Genomic DNA, 20,529 nt, shown 5'->3' on the forward strand with positions numbered 1-20,529 from the left:
GCTATGCCTTTGTGTAGCCTAGATGAAGACTGGTATCATGGCCTAATAGAGCTCAAAATGGAAAGGAAGGAGGGGGTAGAAGAGAGGCTCATTATTTTTTAAATGGCTTCACTTTTCCCATAGGAATCCTATAGATCCCACTTAGCCGAAGCTCATTCTAGCGCTGATTAAGTGGGAAATACACAGAATCTCAAAAGGTCAGGCCTATAATCAGCTGTCCTCAGGGGTTGATATGGAAAACTTCTTAATCCAACTTGAATTTATTGCTATCTTATAACAAAGTGCAGCAGATGATTTGACGTTAAAAAAAAAGACATATATATTTATATATATGTAAAATTCAGACGTGTGCATGTATGTGTGTGTGTGTGTAATGGAAAACTGACTGGCTAAACTCACACTAATGTGGTTTACCTGAATTATTTGCTTTCTTAGGCTGTCTTCCCTATAGTGTTTTTACTTTATTTATGTTATCAATTTGTTTTATATTCCTAAAGACTTTGAAATTATAACAAATTAAGTTTACATGAAAATGGTTTCATATTTGCAAGAAACAATTCACAAATTACAGACTCTAAATGTGTATGACTAAAAAAATATTTAAAAGAAACAGGATAATAGAAAAAGAAGAAAACAAAATTCTTAATGTGTTTCCAAACTGTGTGCAAACCTGTGATAAATATTTCTTGGTGAGAGGAATATACTTGTGGAACTGGATGGCTTAAGCTGGACAAAGCTTGGTTTCTTGTCTCTTGAAATGCATTTTTACTTATTTTTGTGAAGAATTATTAGTCAATATTTCATTAAAAAATGACTTTGGTCAAAAGCTGAAGGATTTTTACTCATCACACCTTAAAATGGCATCTCTATTTATGTCCTCACATAAATTTGTAGTCATTTCTATCACCTTTATGCTGAGAGCAGCACCCAAATACAAAATGTTAAATCAGTCATGAACCTTCGTGCTTGCTTGTTTGTGTGGAAGAAAATAGATTGCTCTCTCCTCTCCTTGTTCCAAATAGTTATTAAGTTAAGCCTGGATGAAAATTGACCTTGGAGTTGTCTTGAGCTGTGAGGTAGAGAAAAGGCGTGAAGGCTTCTTGTTCAAACATTACTCCATTCCCCTATTTCCTGGGAGACAAGTGATGACAAGGAAGTGGTATAAGAGGCAAAGTGGCATTTATTTTCCCTACTCTAGTGGCTTTTCCTTTTCTGGCCTTAGGAAAGTGGTGTCATTCCCATCTTTTCCTACTACGTGGAGAAGGGTAAGAAAGGAAGAAGAGAGACGCTGCAGAATTTCAGAGCAGGGGCTTCCTGCTTCTGCTGATGGGAAAAGCTGAGAGAACACTTGGAGTAAGTGGAGACAATGAAGAAATGATTGTTTTCATCTCTTTGTAGTTCTGAATGGGTCATAGTGAGTCACATGGCTCCTCTGTTCCTGAGAGAAGCTTAGAGCACAGCAGCTAGGAAGCGAGTGGCTGGGGGAGGGGGGGCAATATTGAGAAGAGGGCGCTGCTCTCAGGGGACAGGAACACACCACTGATTGCACCATTGAAAATGTGAGAATGGATTGGCTAGGAGTACAGGGCATGATTCACATTGCTGGACTTGAACCTAAGCAATGGCTGTGGGAAACCCAGTTAGCTTTTTTGGGCCTCATTTTTCTCGTGTGCAACATGGGGAAAAATAATTGTAGCTGTTTCAAAAGTTTTGACAGAGGGGAGAATTAAGTGAAATGATGAATAAAGATTGTTGAGCTAAGTGACTGGAACTTAGTGCTCATTAGAAGTTAGATGCTGATCCTGTTAATATTGGGATATTATAAAAGGTGGTTAAAATTCTTCTTGTCTTAATCAACAATTGATGGTGATGAGAAAGTGTGACTGGATGTATTTGCCAAGAGGCACGAATGTTTTGCCTAATTAACTGAAATAGGTCAGGTATTTCGATGTACTCCAGGATATACCTATAAGGAAATACTTAATTGATGAAGAAGAGGAATAGATTGATTGAGATGTCAATGAAGTTACATAGAGGTGTGTTGTAGATTGGCTTCTGATGGAAAGATGATCTTGAGCTGAAACAAATGCTTTTGCACCATTACAAACAACCAGGCAACATGCTAGTTTTACTTAAATATGCACAGAATTTTCAAGAGCTCCATGGTCCTGAAATGAGCTTAAGAATTTTGGATACTGGCTGTGGTTGGTTAACCACTCGGTTAACCACTGCTGTAAGTATCCTTGGAAAGTCCTCCACAAATATCCCTGTCACAAAAAAGGAACAGAGATTCAGCTAGACTCTTGGTTGACAATCTTTTGTATCTAACTGATAGTGGAGATTGGTTATTTTAAAAAGCCAATTGATATTGACAGATCAAACAGAGTACTTTTTTCTGTTACTGTTGTTGCCCTAAAAAAGTAATTATCTATGAACAGTGTAGGCAGAGTGGGAATCTTAAATCAGCATTAATATTTACCGGATAGGGAAAATACAGTGCGTATTTTCTCTAATCTGTGCCAATTAGGACAATCATTTGAGGAATCAACATTTGTGAATAATCAACAAATTAGTGAATTGTATTTTCATATGTTCTGAAAGTAACTTTTAGTTGTGAAAAATAAAGAGCACAATGTGCTTTTGTTATTTTATTAATAAGAAACACTTGCTTAATAGCCATTCTCCTTCATTTGAACATGTCATGTTAAGTATAAGCATAACAATCATAAGCAAATCTTCATTTTCATATATTTATTGAAGGCCTATTCTGAGTAATTTCATGGTGAATACGCCTTATGAGATCTTATTTACTAATGAAGGGAGACAAACAATAAGCATATAAAGGAGTAAATAAGGTTGGTTCTGATTGTGATAAAGGAAATCCAGTGGACTTGGAAGTGCTGCTTTAGGGAAGGGCTTTTTAAGAAGCCATTTGAGCTGAGACATTAAGAATGGAGAGCTACTGGTCATACAAAAAAACAATCAGCTAGAAAAAGCTCAGTTTGTCTGGAGGATGAAAATGTGCTGAGCCTGGCTGGAACATGACAAAGGACAAGGAGAGTAGTCCCTGAGGCATGAGTTCTAGAAGAAGGCAGGGCTAGATCACATAGGCCCTGGAAGCCATGGCAAGGCTTGGGATTTAAAAGTCCTGTCGTGTGTGTGTGTGTGTGTGTGTGTGTGTGTGTGTGTAAGAGTGGGTGTGGGGTGTGAGAAGAGAGAGACAGAGATTCAGTTGGGACAAATGAATTCTTGGTTTTCATTTTTTTCACCCTTATTTTTGCACACACACAGAACTACACATAATAGAAATCTTAACAGTCGGGAAAACTGCACATTTATGTGGAGTTCCTCTTTTAAAGCAATCAGCCATGCAACTTGAGAGAGAGAGAGAGAGTTTTCATATACACACACAGACGCATACTAATATGCATACACATGTGCCACATATCCTTATATTTCCTTCTTTAAGCAGGGACATGACCTTGCCTAATTTACATTTGAAATGAACGCTTTAATTGTGGAATGAACAATGGACTGTGGAAAGGCAAGATTGGAAGCAGGGAAACCAATTAAGAGGACATTGTAGTATCTTAGATAAGTGATGGTAGTGGCTTAAAATAAGGTGGAGGCTGGGAAGATAGTGTCATATATATATATATATGTATATATATAATATTTTGGAGGTAGAGTCAGTAGAACTCATGATGGATTGAATGTAGGGGTTGAGTCACAGGAAAATTAATGTGGGTTGTGGTACAAAATAGGCAGGGTGCTGGTGGGTGTTTAACATGACAGACCTTTGTTGCAGCAAAACACTCTGGCCTTCCATAAATCACTGTAGCATGCAACATCAGGAATTCAGAAAGACCAAAAAACTCCATTAGCACTGAACCATAGCATCTCTATAATAGACATATTTAACAAAATGACATTAGTGCTATTCATTTTTCTTGTTATGCATATTTGAGAAAGCAGGCCAGAGAAATACAAAATAGTACATATGGTATGATCACATTGTTAGAATACGGAGGAAAACCAAAGCAAGAACAGGCTGTTTTACTGAGGTGGGAGGCAAGTGCACTCCATGTTCCCTCAAACCCTCAAATTTGCTGTGCTATGTTCCAGGCTGGGCTGTGACATGATTTTTGATAGGGTACATTCACTGCTGTGGCTCAGGAGAGAGGGGGCTGCTGATGTTTCCTCTGTGGCAGCATTTTTCAAATGATGGGTATGACCCTCTAGTGGGTAATAGAATAAAATTAGTGAGAATTGACCAGCATTGAAAAAAAAGTTTAATAGAAAACATTATAGGGGCACCTGGATAGCTCAATCGGTTAAGCTTCCCACTCCTGTTCTCAGCTCAGGTTTTGATCTCAAGGTTGTCGAGTTCAGGCCCCACATAAAAATAAAATAAAATAAATTTAAAAATTGAAAATATTGTAGCGTGCCTTCTCCAGTATTTTGTGAATTCCCTTGTTTTTATTTCATATACATATATATGTGTATATATATATGTGTGTATATATGTATGTGTGTATATATATGTGTGTGTGTATATATATATATATATATATATATATATATATGAATGTGTCATAGTGCAAAATGGATTTATAATGTTAAAAAGAAAACCACAGGCCCAAAATAGAGTCACTCATGTTAGGATCTCCGTATTGGCAAACCAAGGTTTAATCTTAACCTAACTGTAGTCTCAACCCTACCACCACCCCCAGAAGGTAACCTTTAACCAATCAACCTGTAGTTTCCAGGTTAGCACTTGGAGATTTACTGATAGACCCTTTCCATTCTGCTTAGGATGCTTAGGTGGATGACCTTGCCTCAAACAATGGAAACTTTGCTAATAATTCCCTTTTCCCTCCTCCTTCTCTGCCTTTAAAAACCTTTCCTTTTCTGCAGCTAGGTGGAGCTCTTTTCAATTTGCTAGATGGGATGCTACCTGATTCATGAATTATTTTAAAAAGCCCATTGGATCTTCAAATTCACTTGGTCGAATTTTATTGTTTAACAATTGTGATGAGCCTAGGTTAAAAAGTTAGAAAACTACTGCTCTTGGTATATTCTCCCTGGAAAATCCTCAATTTCTTGCCTCAATATAACTGTTCAAAGACTTGGAATAGGTTTATTTGCTTAACGTCATCCACATCACATCTTTATGTCAGGCAGACACAGATGAATTGAATAGATATTTGAAATCAATTACTTGGTGAGTGGTAGGTTTTGGAAAAGAGGTAAGAAACATAAAACCTACCAAGAGACTGGGGAAATCAGATGAAACAACTGAGCCCCACTCCAGCACTCACAGCCATGTTATCATTTGGGGAAGGGTGGGCAAAATGAAGAGCAGAGGGTCTCAGAGGTAATCTTTGCTTATCCCTGAGTTCCGCCAAGTCCACCTTTGCATACTCAACATTGTGAATGAGAGACTCGTAATTGACATCTAAAGAAGTGCTAGATGAGCAACGTAAATGCTGTCTCTTCCTGGTGGAAAATTCAAGAAATTAGGAATGTCACTACATATTTGTAGTTCTGCATCCTCATTCCCCTGGCCAAACCTCGTCTGTTGGATTTATGCTATAGACAATGCCTGCACCTGATTTGTTCATGTCTCAGACAGACAAATCCTGTGAGATTGCTGATTGGTCAGAACAAAGCCAAATTGCAAGGCAAGAACAAAAAGAAAGAAGCCCTTCTAATTGCAGACAAGGGTCCTTCATCTCTCCTGGCAGTAAGAAGGGAAAGGGTTCAAAAGTTTTAGAGCAAATCAGAAAACTTTTTGATTTTTCCAAACATCTGCCCAGGGCACGTCTTTCAGATAGCTACATAGGACAGGGGTTCAAGTACCTGTTCCCTGTTCCCATCCTTTCTCCTCAGAGGTTTTTGTCTCTTAAGGTGATGCAAGACATGAATGTTCATGTAGTGAGCCAACTCCTGATGGTGCTGAGAGGGGCTTGGTTATATAATGCTTGTGATATGTAGTACTGATAGACATAAGAGATATAATAATATACAAAACATTGTGGCACATGATAAAACATTCCTCATTTTTTCCAGAGTTCTTTAAATACTTTTCTGTTCTGAAGTGGACTTTGCCAGATCTAACCCTGGAATTGAGACCATTGTTGACTTTTAAAAAACTTTTCTTAATGAGAGATGATGGTCATAAATATCCATTTCGTGTTTCCTATTATTTCTAAGCAAACTTCTGACCACTTTTTAAAGTTAGATTCAGAGAGGGGGACATGGATGGCTCAGTCAGTTGCGTGTCTGACTCATAGTTTCAGCTCAGGTTATGATCTCAGGGTCATGAGATCAAGCCCTGCATCCAGCTCTGTGCTTAGCACCAAGTCTGTTGAGATTCTCTCCCTCTGCCCCTCCCCCCACCCTCTCTCTCTCTCTCTCTCTCTCTCTCTTTAACAAATGAATAAATCTTTTAAAAAATAAAAGCAACAATGCTTTCTGTTAAAGTTAGATTCAGAGAGAATAGTGTGGTATGGTTATTGGAATTAGTCTAAGAGAAGGAAAGTGTTGAGTTTTAATTACTGAATATTAAACATAAAATCCAGGCTATATGCATAGTTGTAGGTGTTGCAATTTAAAAGGGACATCAACAGACCAGAATGTGCTCAGGAAAGGGGGAATGGGACAGTTTACACATTACAGATCTGGAAAACAAATTATGTGAGAAACAACTAAAACAAAATAAGCATTCATTTATTTGGGAGCAAAGTGTAAGCTTTTATATTGCTGGTACTACTAGCTAAAGCCTGAAGAGAACGTTTAGTAAAAGGAAAAAGAAGCTTCTGGGAAGATGTGAAAGTGGGCATAATATATTTTTAGCACATTTATGTGGAGAGAAGATAGATTAAACTTCTTTTACGCCTCCATTTCCTTATTTGTTGAAAAAGAAGGAAAAGGAGGAGGAGAGACAGAGCTTGACCAAATTGGTATTTTTTCAGCAGGAGTAGCCCAGATTTTGTGAGACCTACTTCTTATATAATTTAGGGACCATCTTTAAGAAGAGAAAATGAGATACTTATGTAGAATGTAAACTATGCCATAGCAAGTTACAATGTTTAAAAAACTGGCAAATACTAGAAACATCCTAAAGTCCAGAAGAAAAAAATGGCATTAATGTTCTCATTGGTTCACTGCCTGATACACTTCTATGATACTTTGTAGCCTACATTTTGGACTTCAGACTCTTTGAGCAAGCCTTCGTGTTACAACATACTATAATATAAATTTCTATTATTTATATAGAGAGGATAGAAAGAAAGATGCTGCTGTCTTCTTTCTCGCATAATTGATAAATGTTTTTAATTATTGGTAGTTTAGAAATATTTCCACAAGGCCGACTTTGGCACTGTACATTTCAAACCTTTTTTCCCACCAGTAGCACATACTTCTAGTGCAAAGGGGTTTCTTCCAGATAGGTTTGACTTTGATTTGTGGATCTCCTCCACGGAGTCCTGGTGCTTCTGTAGAAATGTCCTCTGTGGATCTTGACTGACTCTTCCATGACCAGGCCCAGATCAGGTGATAGAGAGTCGACCGCTCACGTTTTAACTAGAAAAACTTTGCTCTCCCCAGCTTTATAAAATGAACTTCCACAGGGAAGTGAGGGAAGATTGCCTTTGATGCAGGCACTAGAGGGACTCTAAAATAATACCAACAAAAAGTTAGTCTGCTTTTTATTATCACCATGTGTCAGCAATTCTGAATAATGTCAGTGAAAAAATATTCCTCCACCAAAAAGCTTTTGTTGGTCTGAGTTCAAAATAATTGTTGCAGTTACTCTTAGGTTTTAATGATAGATATGTAAGCCTCAGATTGGCAATTTTTTTTTATTATTTACTTCAGTAAACATTGTATTCTGCATGGAAGCTAATTTGGAAAATTCCCAGTGTCCAAAATACACTGTTCCAGGAACTGATTTCTAGAGTAAGTTCCTAATGGTTCTAAACCATTCATGCTTGCCTTGGTCAGAGTCTTTAGTCACTGTGGGATTACAGATCCCTGCAATGAAACAGTAGATTTGAAATAAACAATGTTTGGTAGGGTGATTGTGAAGTTCAAGAACCAGAACTTGAGTCTCAGCAGTTTTGTCATTCTGTCTGACTACTTGGAGATTTGTTTGGGTTTAAATTATAAAGCTGCGAAACAGATTACAAATGGCAAGTTTGTCTTAGTGCATTCAGGCTGCTGTAACAAAATACCACAGACTAAGTGGCTTATAAACTACTCACATTTGGGTGGCTGATAGTGCACCATGGCACCAGAAGATTTGGTGTTAGGAAGGAACTTCTGGTTCATAGATGGTGCCTTCTCGCTGAGTCTTCATGTGGTGGGTGGGGGTAGGGAATTTCTCTGGAGCCTCTTTTAAAGGCACTAATCCCATTCCTGAGGGCTCTTATGTTCATGATGTAAGCATCTCCCAAGTCCCCACCTCCAAATATCATTACTTTTAGGGGTTAGGATTTCAACTTATAAATTTTGGGAGAATGGAAACACTCATAACCATTGCAGAGGAATATTATTTTTTTGGTGAACGCAAGTTTTATTTCAACAACACACTACTAAATTTGAAAAATATCTTTAAATGTGAAATTCATTTTTTCTTTTAAAATTGCTTTTAAAAACAAAGAATAATTTTAAAATGATTTCTGATTACCGCATTGTTATTATTGAAAATAATTTGATTGTGTAGAGAAGGTTGTTAAAAAATGATCTGTTCCAGATGTCAAATGTGATAGGTACATCAATCCATAAACAAAGTTTGGAAATCACTGGATTAGAGGGTCAAGACACAGAACCTGAGGTCTGACAGTGAGCGATACATGATTTTGAGAGGGAAAACTTTGTTTCTCTACTCCAATCTCAAGAAATGCTTTTAAAAATGATTAGAATTGTGAAATTCTATAAAAGTGAAGTGGATTTCTTGAGAGCTAAGGAATTTCCAGAAGAAATGTTGAAGCTGAATCTGAATGACTTATCAAAGATGTTGTAGAGGATGCTCAAGCATGTAGCACAGAGTTTAAAAAAAAATAAGAAAGAAAGAAATTCATTAAATGCTCAAAATCTTTTTCAAGATTCTGTGCTATTTCTGCCTATCTTTACTAGTTATCTATTGTTGCATAACAAGTGCCTTGAAACACAGTGACAGTAAATAACAAATATTTATCATCTCATAGTTTTTATGGATCAGGAATCTGGGCATAGTTTAGCTGGGGGTGAGGGATGGGGAACGGAGGCAGGGGTGGTGTTCTAGCTCAGGATCTCTCATGAGGACACAGTCAGGCTGTGACCAGGACTGCAGTCTCTTCTGAAGGCTCTGTTGGGGAAGGGCCTGCTTCCAAGTTAAGTCAAATGGCTATTGGCAGTCCCTAAACAGAAGTCACAAATTATGCTTTACAGGAAACAGCAATGCTCATCAGTTTATATATTGGCTTTGGCTGGTTTTGCTCGGCAATGGCAGGGTTGACTCCTTGTATGTATTAATTATGTTTTCTTATTTTCTGTATTCTTGATGCTCAGATATTTGGGGCTTTGCTGACCTGGGAGGGACAGCCCCTACGAGGGTTAGCTAATTCCCAATGATAATAAACAACTTGCCTGAGAGATCACTTTTGGTATACAAACCAATCAATGCAGACCCCATATCCCTAACCATCTCCTTTTATACTCTAAGTCTCTATCCCCTGGCCTAATCACTCCAGGCCCAGGTACTAGACAACTAGGGACTTCCTCTATGCCCAGAGCCTACCCACGTTTTTCAGACTGTTCAGTCCTAAGCTTGCTTCTTAGCCTGTTTACTTTGCCTTGCCCACTCCTTCCCAGGAAAACCACAATAAAAGCTCTCAGCAGGCAGTCCCCCTCTCTGACTGCTCATTGTATCCACATACTTCCCCAAATAGCCCTGTGTACCAAGCTATGTGAGTATAATAAAAACTGTTTTTTCTTAATGACAATCATTTTTGTATCGATGTGTCTTCCCATACCAAATTAAATCCCATATACTATTAAAACATTGTAACAGAGACTACATGACCTGCAAAGCCTAAAATATTTGCTCCCTGGCCCTTATGGAAAAAGGTGGCTGGCGCTCTCTTTAGATGGTACTCTTTTAATTCACATGCTGTTGGCAGGTCACAGGGAATTCTAAGCTTACTCCCATGGCCCTCTTTCCAGGGTGACCAACTATTCCATATACAGGACTTTCAGTGTCAAAAGCAGGAAAGTTCTAGGAAAACATTGACAGTTGGTTATGTGACCGAACAGATAGTTTTTCCCAAATTGGGCAGCTGAAGATCAAGTATCTACAGTGGAAGCTGTAGTCTTTGACTGTAACTTATCCCAGAATTGATATCCCATCATTCCTGTCATATTCCATTAGAAGTAGATTAAATCCAGCCCATACCCAAAGGCAGATGATATAAGACTCTGAATACGAGAAAGCAGGGCTCATTGGTGGCCAAGTTAGAAGCTGCCTACTGTACTGTCCTCTCTTATCTCTCCACTACCACAGTAATAAATTTAAAAAATTATATTTTTCAGTTTTCAGTTGTTTGAAACATGAGTCAGCATTTCCTGGTGTTATACCGAGTATAAATGTCCATTAACACAAGAAAAGGCCAAACAAATCTGAAATGCATAAATCATGCTTTGTGTGGCAAGGGTATGATGTCATGATAAAATGGGAGATTTAATCTCTACTCTGATAATTAGTGTTAAACTGCTTATATCACTAATACATGAACATAGTTTATTGCATATCTTCCTCAGAGTACCTCAGTGAAAACACACAACTCAGATTTCCCTATGGATTTAGCAGTGCTTGCAATTATAACTATCTCTTTAGTGTACATCAAACACTAAGAATCCTCAGCTATATTTAAGAAATATATTGCCATCTGTATTTAAAATAATAGATTGGTTCATAAAAGATCCTCTCATTGATATATTTCCCTCATTTCCTCCCTTTTTCAATTTATATCCTTTGTTCTAGAAAAGAGATCATTAGCTGAATGATTACTTAATAAGCATCTACATTCTAATTATAATTTTCCCCTAATGTGTGTAATCTTCCCATTCATTTCTTTTCTTTTAAGAACATCTGCTTGAAAACATAATCTTTATTTTTAAGATATCATCTGTCCCTTTATTTCCTTTCCCTCTTGAAGCTCTACTCTTGAGCTCTGATATCACCATCAGTTGCTATGGAAATGATTATGATGCCACAAACAGAGAATTATGACTTCATGCCAGGAAGTAGCAGTGGGAAGCCCAGTATTAAAAAAAAAAAAAAAAAACGTTAACCTTCTAGCTGATTTTAAAATGAGTAGGAGGGAATTACATTCAAGGAAGAAAGTCCTAGTCTCTCCAAGTACATACTTTTCATAATTGTCTTTACCTGATTTTGAAGAATTTATACCATTCAACTTGTGATTTTTCTGATGAGTCACCGAGTTTGTCAAATCTTGAGGGACCTTTTATTCAACTTATCTAAACTGTGCCTGTGTCTATATGCAGTGGGTGATGGAATTGTGAATGAGCTGATATTGTCATTTTAGTCTACTTTATGATAGATACCAATCTCTACAGTCCTACCAATCACAGGGAAATCCCAAAAGATCATTATGAGGGCAAAACAAAGGGACTCAGAGTGCTGTTTCATAAACATACACAGCCTCTGTCTAAATGAATATCATAGCACTGAACAACACCTATTAACTTGAATTCTGCACACAAAACATGATCAGAGAGTCAGCTTCCAGAAAAGCAATGTTATTTATTGCAGAGAGAAAATGCCATATGGAAAGGGAGCCCAGGGACCTGAATTCTGGGTTTAGCTACTCTTTGGCTTCAGTCTATAACCTTGAGCAATTCATGGAACCTCCCAGGGCCTCCATTTCATGGGAATGGTAATAGTAATAGGAAAACCTCTACTACAATTGCTGCCCAGGGATCCTCTAAGAATTAATGAGATAGTGTCTACAGAGCATTTTGAAGCCCTTAGACAAAATGAGAAAGATAACTAAGAAACATTTTAAGATATTTTAAACCAGGATTAGACTCCAATTTGAATTTTTTTTTTTAAAGGAGGTCTGCTCTCAAGGCTGATTTATTCCTCAGAAATTCAAAGGTAACAAAGTAATCAAGCTGAGTTGCACTACAGATTTTTAAATAATCCAATTATCTTTATCAATTATGAGGTTGATTCTGGCAACCAAACTAATTTCTGTTTATTATGAGGAAATATGAAGGAAATTATGTTAGGCAAAATGGCTAAAATGTAATTTATTTCCCAGCCAAGTATTATCTTTCAGTTCACTTTTGCTTCAAAGGTATCTATACTGAATGTTTACATATTCGGCCAGCAATTTTTTAGTTCCCATTTTAATGCTTTGTTGTGAAGAAGTGCTTTGAGTTTTTACAGAATTGAAACCTGTTTCTGGTTAATATTTTTAAAATATTTAACATATATCAGTTATTTTAAATAGTAATAATAAAGGAGTACTCATCTCACTCTATTATGTCTAGTTGTCTAGCAACTTCAATTTCCTAAAGAGTATGTTTAAACACTGATTGTATTTTGGGAGCAAATGAACAGCCATTTCAAAATCATAATGTAGATATCTAATTAATGGACATAAAATATACTACTGGTATACGGAAAAAAGCAGCTTAAAACCATTATATGTAGTATATATGCACATTTATAATATTATTAGAAAAAAGTTCTTCAAGCCTATACATGGAAATATTTACATTGGTTATCTGTATAGTGGGATGTCAAGAATTTTTTTATTTTCTTTAAATAACTTTTGAATGTTCAGAAATTCCACACAATAAGCAAAAAATAAAGCTAATTTTATTTTTAAAAATTAAAATTTTGTAGATTGAGAAGTTCTCTTTCTCTTTCTTCTCAGGATTTTGTAAAGCTCAATTGATATAATGAAGGTAAAAGTATCTTGGAAATTGTTCATTGCTCTGCAAATGTGTATTGTTGATGATATGCTCAAAATTTCAAGCCCTTTAAGAATGAAGACTATTTCTCTATTCATTCCAGCAATATCCTTACACTGTAGCTGTGTAAAAATATTTTCTTCATTTGGAAGCCAACCCAAGATCACTTCTATGTAAGTTAGAAAAAAGTACAACACATTTCCTTCACACCTCAAATATCACAGATGGAAAACTGTCATTTTGCCTCACTATTTTCTATGCTAAAATGCTAAAAAAAAAAAAAAAAAAAAAGAAAGAAAGAAAGAAAAAAAAAGTGGCAAATTTACTGATCTATGCCTTAGGAAAATTTTAGATTTTAACTATTTCTGCTTACAAATGACTTTGTGAATGAATTAATTTTTGCCTAGTAATAACCGTTTCTTAGTGAATTGAATGTGCAAAATCAGTGAAAGTTTATTTACAATTAAGACCAAAACTTTATATTACCCATTTAAGTAGTGTCTGTTCCTAAATGAGTCAACCTGTATTATTTTCAGTGGAGAAACTACTTTTAATCCAGAATAATTCAGATTGATAATATACACAATGGAAATTATATGATATCATCTCATTTCATTTTCTGATATGTATATCTAAAAACTAAAAAAAAAAGACTTTCAAGCAAAAAGATAATTTTGGTATTTTAAGATGAACTGATGAGTTTTGAATACTCCGTGACCAATATGATCCATAGCACATAAGAATACAAGTAATAATGAGTCTTGCAATACATCATCATCTAACTACAAGCACTTTGAGGTAAATTTTAAAAGAAGGCTCTAATCCAAATATTAAAATTTCTGAAATGTATCTTACACTGGTTTCCACCTCTTTAGGAGATATAGACATTTATTTTATTATCGCGATTCATTATCTTAGCTAGTTAACTCAGATTAATGAAGTATTCTATTTTTTCCTTAAATATTTTATTTATTTATTTGAGAGACAGCCCAGAAAGCTGGGAGGGGTAAAGGGAGAGAGAGAAGAAGACTCCCCACTGAGCAGCGAACCTGATAACTGATGCCCCAGCTTGATCCTGTGATAATGACCTGAGCTGAAGGCAGATGCTTAACTGCCTGGGCTATCCAGGTGCCCCAGATTTATAAACTGTTCTTTAAAAAAATCTAGATGAGTTAGCTAAAATTATTTTGTTTGCTAGTTATGATCATGCTTTGCTAGTCCTACTATTATCAGCTGGATATGTACACCAACCTTCTCCCCCCCGCCCATGTTTAATGGTAACTTTTGCTATCATTAGAAAAGTGAAGTTGCAAAGTCCACCTCCCTTGGAATATGAACCCACAGACGTGGTGTTTCTATTATGTGCACACCAACATAGAAGCTTTGGTTGGTCTGTAGGTATCAGTAATGGAATTTTAGATACAAGGACCAAAATTACTATCACTGTAAAATAAGCAATATGGAAGAGATAATTCCTGCAACATATAAAAAGATAATATTATTAAAGATAAACATATAAAATAAAATGAAAACAAAAATGTAATTTCTTTTAAATAGTCATTTATTACTCACTATAATCAATCCTTAGTCATTAAAGAGTGCTGAGATGTCATGATGTTCTGGAGTTCTTGTTTCAGAGTAGCTGATGATTGATAGTGTAGCTTCTGCTTGCTCTACCAGGGATGAGCTGATTTCAGGAACTTAAGAGAAAATATATGGGAACTCTTCTCTGACTTATGGCCTCTCTAAGGCATAAACTCAACTCTGACTCCTTAACAAACCAAAAACCCAAATATTTGGAACCTGGGTCTCCTTGGGAGAATGGACATCCTAGACATGATTGTCTTTATTTTTCTTCTTCCTTTCTGCTAATACTCTCCTGTGGAGATAAAACCCCCAAGTTGTGATAGCCACTGATGATCTTCAAATCTATATTTCAGATTGGTGTTCACACTATTTCTAAATAGCCACTATAATAATTTATCAACTAGATAATACACAGGGACCTGAAATATTTAAAAATAAACTCACCTAAAACTTCCACCTATTCTGATATTGTAAGTTGAAGTTTTAGTGTCGTGCTCAATGCCTCAATATTTCAAAAACTTCAATATCCTCATTTGTAAAATAGTGAAAAGAATCTCCTCTTTATAGAGGATTATGAGGCTTAAGTGTGGTAATGCATATAAAAAGCTTAGCAGAGGGCAGATACTGTATTAACTCTTAATATATATTAATTGTGGAAGTAGTGGTGGTGGTGGGTGATCTTCATTTCTACTTTTCCCAAATAGTTTTTGCTTATTCATTTGTTTCTGAATTTAGAATATGAGCCCACATTTACAAGAGCCCTACCGTAGTTATCTTTGCTTCTGGCGTAGTGATTATCTGCTGTTTGTTAAGTGACTAGATTCATAAATACTGCATTACTTATATTTTACATGCTATAACCATTTACATTTGATGTAAAGCTTCTTTTATGCTGTCTCTTTATTTTGAACTTCACAACTACCTTACGAAGAATGTAAGACAGACACTATATTTGTAATCCAAGGAAAGAGGGTGAGAAGCTAAGTGACTTGTCTAAGCTTGCATAAGCAAGTAAATGGGAGATGTTGGAAGTGATTTACTGTGTTGTGCTTTCTTTGTTGCGTTATGAATACAATCATCTTTATGCCAAATATACCTTTATTTAATTCCAATTGGGAATGAGAGAGGAGCAGTTGGAACAAAATAGTCAGTATCATTCCAGAAAGATTCACATAATGATTTCCTCAATAATGATTTTATCATAGGCCAAAATGGGTTGTGATCTTCCATAAAAAAATTGGCTTGACATGAAAACCAAGCTCAATACAAAGTGAAAAGACATGCCAATGCCTTCTAGAATGATGACTGATCTCCTTCATGGCCAGCATAAATTTCTTTAAACTCCAAGGGCATGGCTGTATAATAATGTTCATATTTGTCCAGGCTATATATACATAGCTCACAAAGAAACTGAAAATCAGAGTTTGGAGTAAATCAAAGTATTTGGCAATCTGTATCTGATATTTCACTCTGAGTCTGACCTCAGGTTAGAGAAGACTGGCATGGTTCTGTGTTGGGAAATGATTTGGCCTGAGAGAATATAAGCAGAAAAGGGTTCAGCAGAATCTTTGTATGACCTCACCAAGCATACCAAGTACAAAGAACAAGAGACTTGAATCTTTTTGTAGCAGGGAATTCCAGGTATCTCTATGTTCTGGCATGGTATTCATCTTTCATTTGAGGTATGGAATGAAGGGGAGCAGAATTTCTCACCACGAATAATCCTCTTTGGCATAAGGATAATTTTATGGTGATTATTTTTGAGAAACAGCTGATACAAGAAAAGTTCTGAAAGCCAAGTAAAAGTTACTATTTTGTAAGAGACATTTACTTTGTTATCTTGAAGACTAAAACTTAAGTTTGTTTATAGTGGGTTCATCAGGAGCATCAAGATAATAAGATTTTTTTAAAAGATTTTATTTATGTATTCATGAGAGAAAGAGAGAGAAAGAGAGGCAGACACAGGCCGAGGGAGAAGCATGCTCCGTGCAGGGAGCCTGACGTGGGACTCGATCCCAGGTCTCCAGGACCACACCCTGGGCTGAAGGCAGCACTAATCCGCTGAGCCACCCAGGCTGCCCAAGATAATAAGATTTAAGGCTTCTTGAAACCTAGGCTCAGAACTCATACCAGTGACAATTTCCAGCACATCACATTTGTCAAAGCAAGTCGCCAGGTAAGCCCAGACTTGAGGTACGGAAGGTATATCAGAATGATGTGATATTTTTCCCAATCTGCTACAACTGAGAGACTCACATCTCTCCTGTCCCTCAATTAAAGCTCACTTAAATTCCTAATCATATTTTAGTGTTCCTAAAAACTAAACTTCCTCTTTTTACTGTCCTCCTCTTCATCTCGTTTTATCATATTCTTGTCAGACAGAAGGCTTATCTCCACTTCAAAAATGGAATTCCTGAGGCAAAGTAAAGCACTATTTTTTTTAATGTAACCATTCCTATGAAGCTAAGATTTGAATTTTTTTTTTTTAATTTATTTACGATAGTCACACAGAGAGAGAGAGATGCAGAGACATAGGCAGAGGGAGAAGCAGGCTCCATGCACCGGGAGCCCGACGTGGGATTCGATCCCGGGTCTCCAGGATCACACCCTGGGCCAAAGGCAGGCGCCAAACCACTGCGCCACCCAGGGATCCCAGATTTGAATTTTCAAGTTTTAACTGGCTAGTTCTATAAATAGGCAATAGCTATTTTGCCTTGGTCCATCCTTTATCAGAGTTCCTCTTTTTCAAGAACGTAATTATCCTTCCTTCTTTCCTTAAGCTTTGGATATTAACTTACAAGCTCAACAATGTGATTGTCTTTTATTTTGCTGTTGTTAAATCAAGCTTGCAAGTTAACAGTCCAATGTTTTAAGTTATGAGTGGATGACTTTTCTTTGGAGACTGTATATATATATATATATATATATATATATATATATATATATATATGTTTACGTTTGAACCCTAACAGTTCCCCTGCCTGCTCGCTGTGCATGTGAGTATAAGTAATTCGGTTAATAAAAGTAATGGTGAATGAGTGTGTATGTGTGTGCATGTGTGTGTGTGTGCAGGAGGTTGGGGAGGGCAAAAATGTGCTGGCCTATGTCAAGGAGGAGTAATAAATAAATCCAAAGAACGCTAACTAGTGAGAAGCAAAAGCAGAGAGATTTTCAAAAGATATATCTGCACAGCTTCCCAAGGGCGACTGCCCAGGTATGTGAGATGATGCTGGAAGAGCAATTGAAAATTCCCACTGGCCTCTGTATAAATTCCTTTCATTCTGGGGTCATCTATCAGTCTCCACAACTCAGGAGGAGCCTCCATTGGCTACCCACTGCGTGCTTCTGTTTATATGAGTTTTTATCCTGTTGCTGAGAACCTTGTCAGATGAAGAGCAAGCCACATTTACCTGTAACTGCCTTACCCTAGCTTGTGATGCCTAATCTCTTTTATTGATCCTACTTGCTGGTTTCTGGAGACCATTGATTTTCCTGGCTGTCAGTTTGTGGCCTTGCCTCCTTAATGTTTATTTAGACCAGCCTCCATAAATTGTTTCTGGTACAGAGGGTGAGGGAGGCAGCAGGAGGTCAGGGGTGCATGTATACCTGTCCATAAATATAAATCACAGCTTTTGTTCTTTGCTGTTGTTTGCAGGGTGAATAAAAAACGGAAGTATTCTACTAAAATGTAGGGAAACCATTACAAATTCCCCTGTGACTGTCTTTTTTTATTGCAGTCTAGATTTTCAATTTTCTGAATCCTAATGGTACCTCTTGTTGTCTACTCAAACATGTAATGTTTCTTTTTGTTAAAGTGGAGGAAGAAAAAAGTGAAGACATTGCTTGTTTGCCAGCGCAGAGCTGTGCTTTTGAATGTAGGTGGGTTGGTTTCCCCTTCCCACCACTCAAATAGCTTTTTGTCAACACAAGCATATATATTCATAAATTTCCATCTTTCAGGAAAAGAGTAGCACCAGAGTTGACAGCACCTGGTTGAACAGTTGAACCAGCACAGCTCTTCATAATGAAGCATATAAGACTATCTATTTAGACAAAAGCCACGGATATAGTGGAAAGGAAATTTTAAGGTGTGTGGCAGCTCACAGTCAGTATGTTCTAATAGGAGGTTGAAGGGTGAAGTGCAGAGTGCCACTGTACCTGTAATACCAGTTGACAAGGCCAGTTAAGCACAAGGCAAAATGGAAAATTGTTGCAAGCAGGTGGCTGCTCTGTTATAAATAATTCAAGGGCACGTCCTGCAAAATCCAAGGGAAAAGCCCCACAGCTCGTTATAACAGTGAGTTGGCAGACTGCTAGATCCTTAAATCACTAGAAACTGTTTTGCAACAGCTAAGAATTTTTTCTCCTCTGTAGTAGTAGACATCATAGTCACTATGATGTGACAAGTGGTTCCCCTGAGGCCAGAGGGACAGCAATCAACAGAGGGACAGCCTGGGCTACTACTCTCACAGTTGATATCGAAGCATTGTACACAGAAAACAACGCCCAAGATAAATCATTAGGAAAAGGAGAAGCATCCTCAAGACAGGGAAAGAAGTACCTTCCAGAAAATGCCTATGGAATAGCTCGCCTGATTTAGCTATCTCTGTTTTGACTTAGCTTTTTCATATTAATGAATAGTCTGGATCTACTTATTTAGCCTTCCCACTTCCTCCTACTTCTCTAATACGCTTCCTGTGATTTTTATACCTTGTTGCCCATGGTGCTCACATGGGCCCTGCAATCTTTTTTTTTTTTTTTTTTTTTCAGATTTTATTTATTGATTCATGAGAGACACAGAGAGAGAGAGGCGGAGACACAGGCAGAGGGAGAAGCAGGCTCCATGCAGGCAGCCCTATGTAAGACTCTATCCCAGGAGCCCAGGATCTCGCCCTGGGCCGTAGGAGGCACTAAACTGCTGAGCCACCCGGGCTGCCCTGGGCCCTGCAATCTTATATGTACTCATCATTCTCTACCTTTTAAATCTCTACTCTTTCATGAAATAATTACTTTTCACTATTATAGTCTGTGGTTTTCTATTTCTCAGAAATCTTGTAGCAATTTTAACCCACACCAGAGTATGATTACTTACGTTTGATGCCTGCATTAGTCAGAATAGGTATGTTTGTACTCTAGTAACAAAAAGCCCCCATAGCACAGGGCTTAACCCACAAAGATCTGTTTCTTGATCTGAGAGCTCAGTGTGGATCCGGAGCCTCCTTCTAGTTTTGGCTCAGGGATCCAGGCTCCTTCCACCTAGACACTAATATATAAAGCCCATGTCCTCTAAAGTAGGCACGGAGAGGAAAAGAAAAGTGTGGACAATCACACAGAGGATTTTCTACCCAGAGCAGGAAATAGAGCACATTTTTACTTTTGAAAAGAATTCTTTCTTAATATTTGAGTATTTTTTCACTGAAATAGTTGTCTCTGCACTATCAAGGCTAAAATACATTCCAGATTCATCATTGGCCCACACAGAAATATTTCAGGATTACAAAATATTAGAATATTGCTTAAACTGAGCATAAGGCTTTTTGAAGCAGCATAAAAAAATCAAGAAGTTGAAAGAGAAACTATTGGTAGATTTGACTAAAAAAATATTTTAGAAATATATTATGCCATAGACAGTCACCTTAATTATCACCACAGTGGAGGTTAAAAACAAATCACATGTGAGAAGGAAATGTGGGCAATATAAGAAACAATATTATTCACATCAAAAGACCTCTTTGGGGCACCTGGGTGGCTCATTTGCTTAAGTGTCTGACACATGATTCTGGCTCAGGTCGTGATCTGGGGGTTGTGAGATGGAGTCTGGTTTTGGACTCTGTGCTCTAAGTGCAGAATCTGTTTGAGATAACCTCTGTCCCTCTTCCAACTCACAAGAATTAAATAATAAATAAATAAATAAATAAATAAATAAATAAATAAATAAATAAACAAACAAACAAA

The 20,529-nt window shown here is 37.1% G+C and overlaps 1 long non-coding RNA gene across 3 annotated transcripts in view; it reads right to left on the reverse strand.

Moving 5' to 3' along the window:
* The window catches only part of LOC140639040 (uncharacterized), a 187,616-nt gene that overhangs the window by 72,495 nt on the left and 94,592 nt on the right, over positions 1–20,529 (reverse strand). The window contains exon 8 of one of the 3 annotated variants that reach the window (XR_012035920.1): positions 17,519–18,830. The exons of the other annotated variants lie outside the window; for them this stretch is intronic. This is a non-coding gene — a long non-coding RNA (uncharacterized lncRNA). Of the gene's footprint in view, positions 1–17,518; positions 18,831–20,529 lie in introns of those variants that run through there. 3 annotated transcript variants of the gene reach the window in all.

Source organism: Canis lupus, chromosome 1 (genome assembly GCF_048164855.1).
Source record: "Canis lupus baileyi chromosome 1, mCanLup2.hap1, whole genome shotgun sequence".
Classification (NCBI taxonomy): domain Eukaryota; kingdom Metazoa; phylum Chordata; class Mammalia; order Carnivora; family Canidae; genus Canis; species Canis lupus.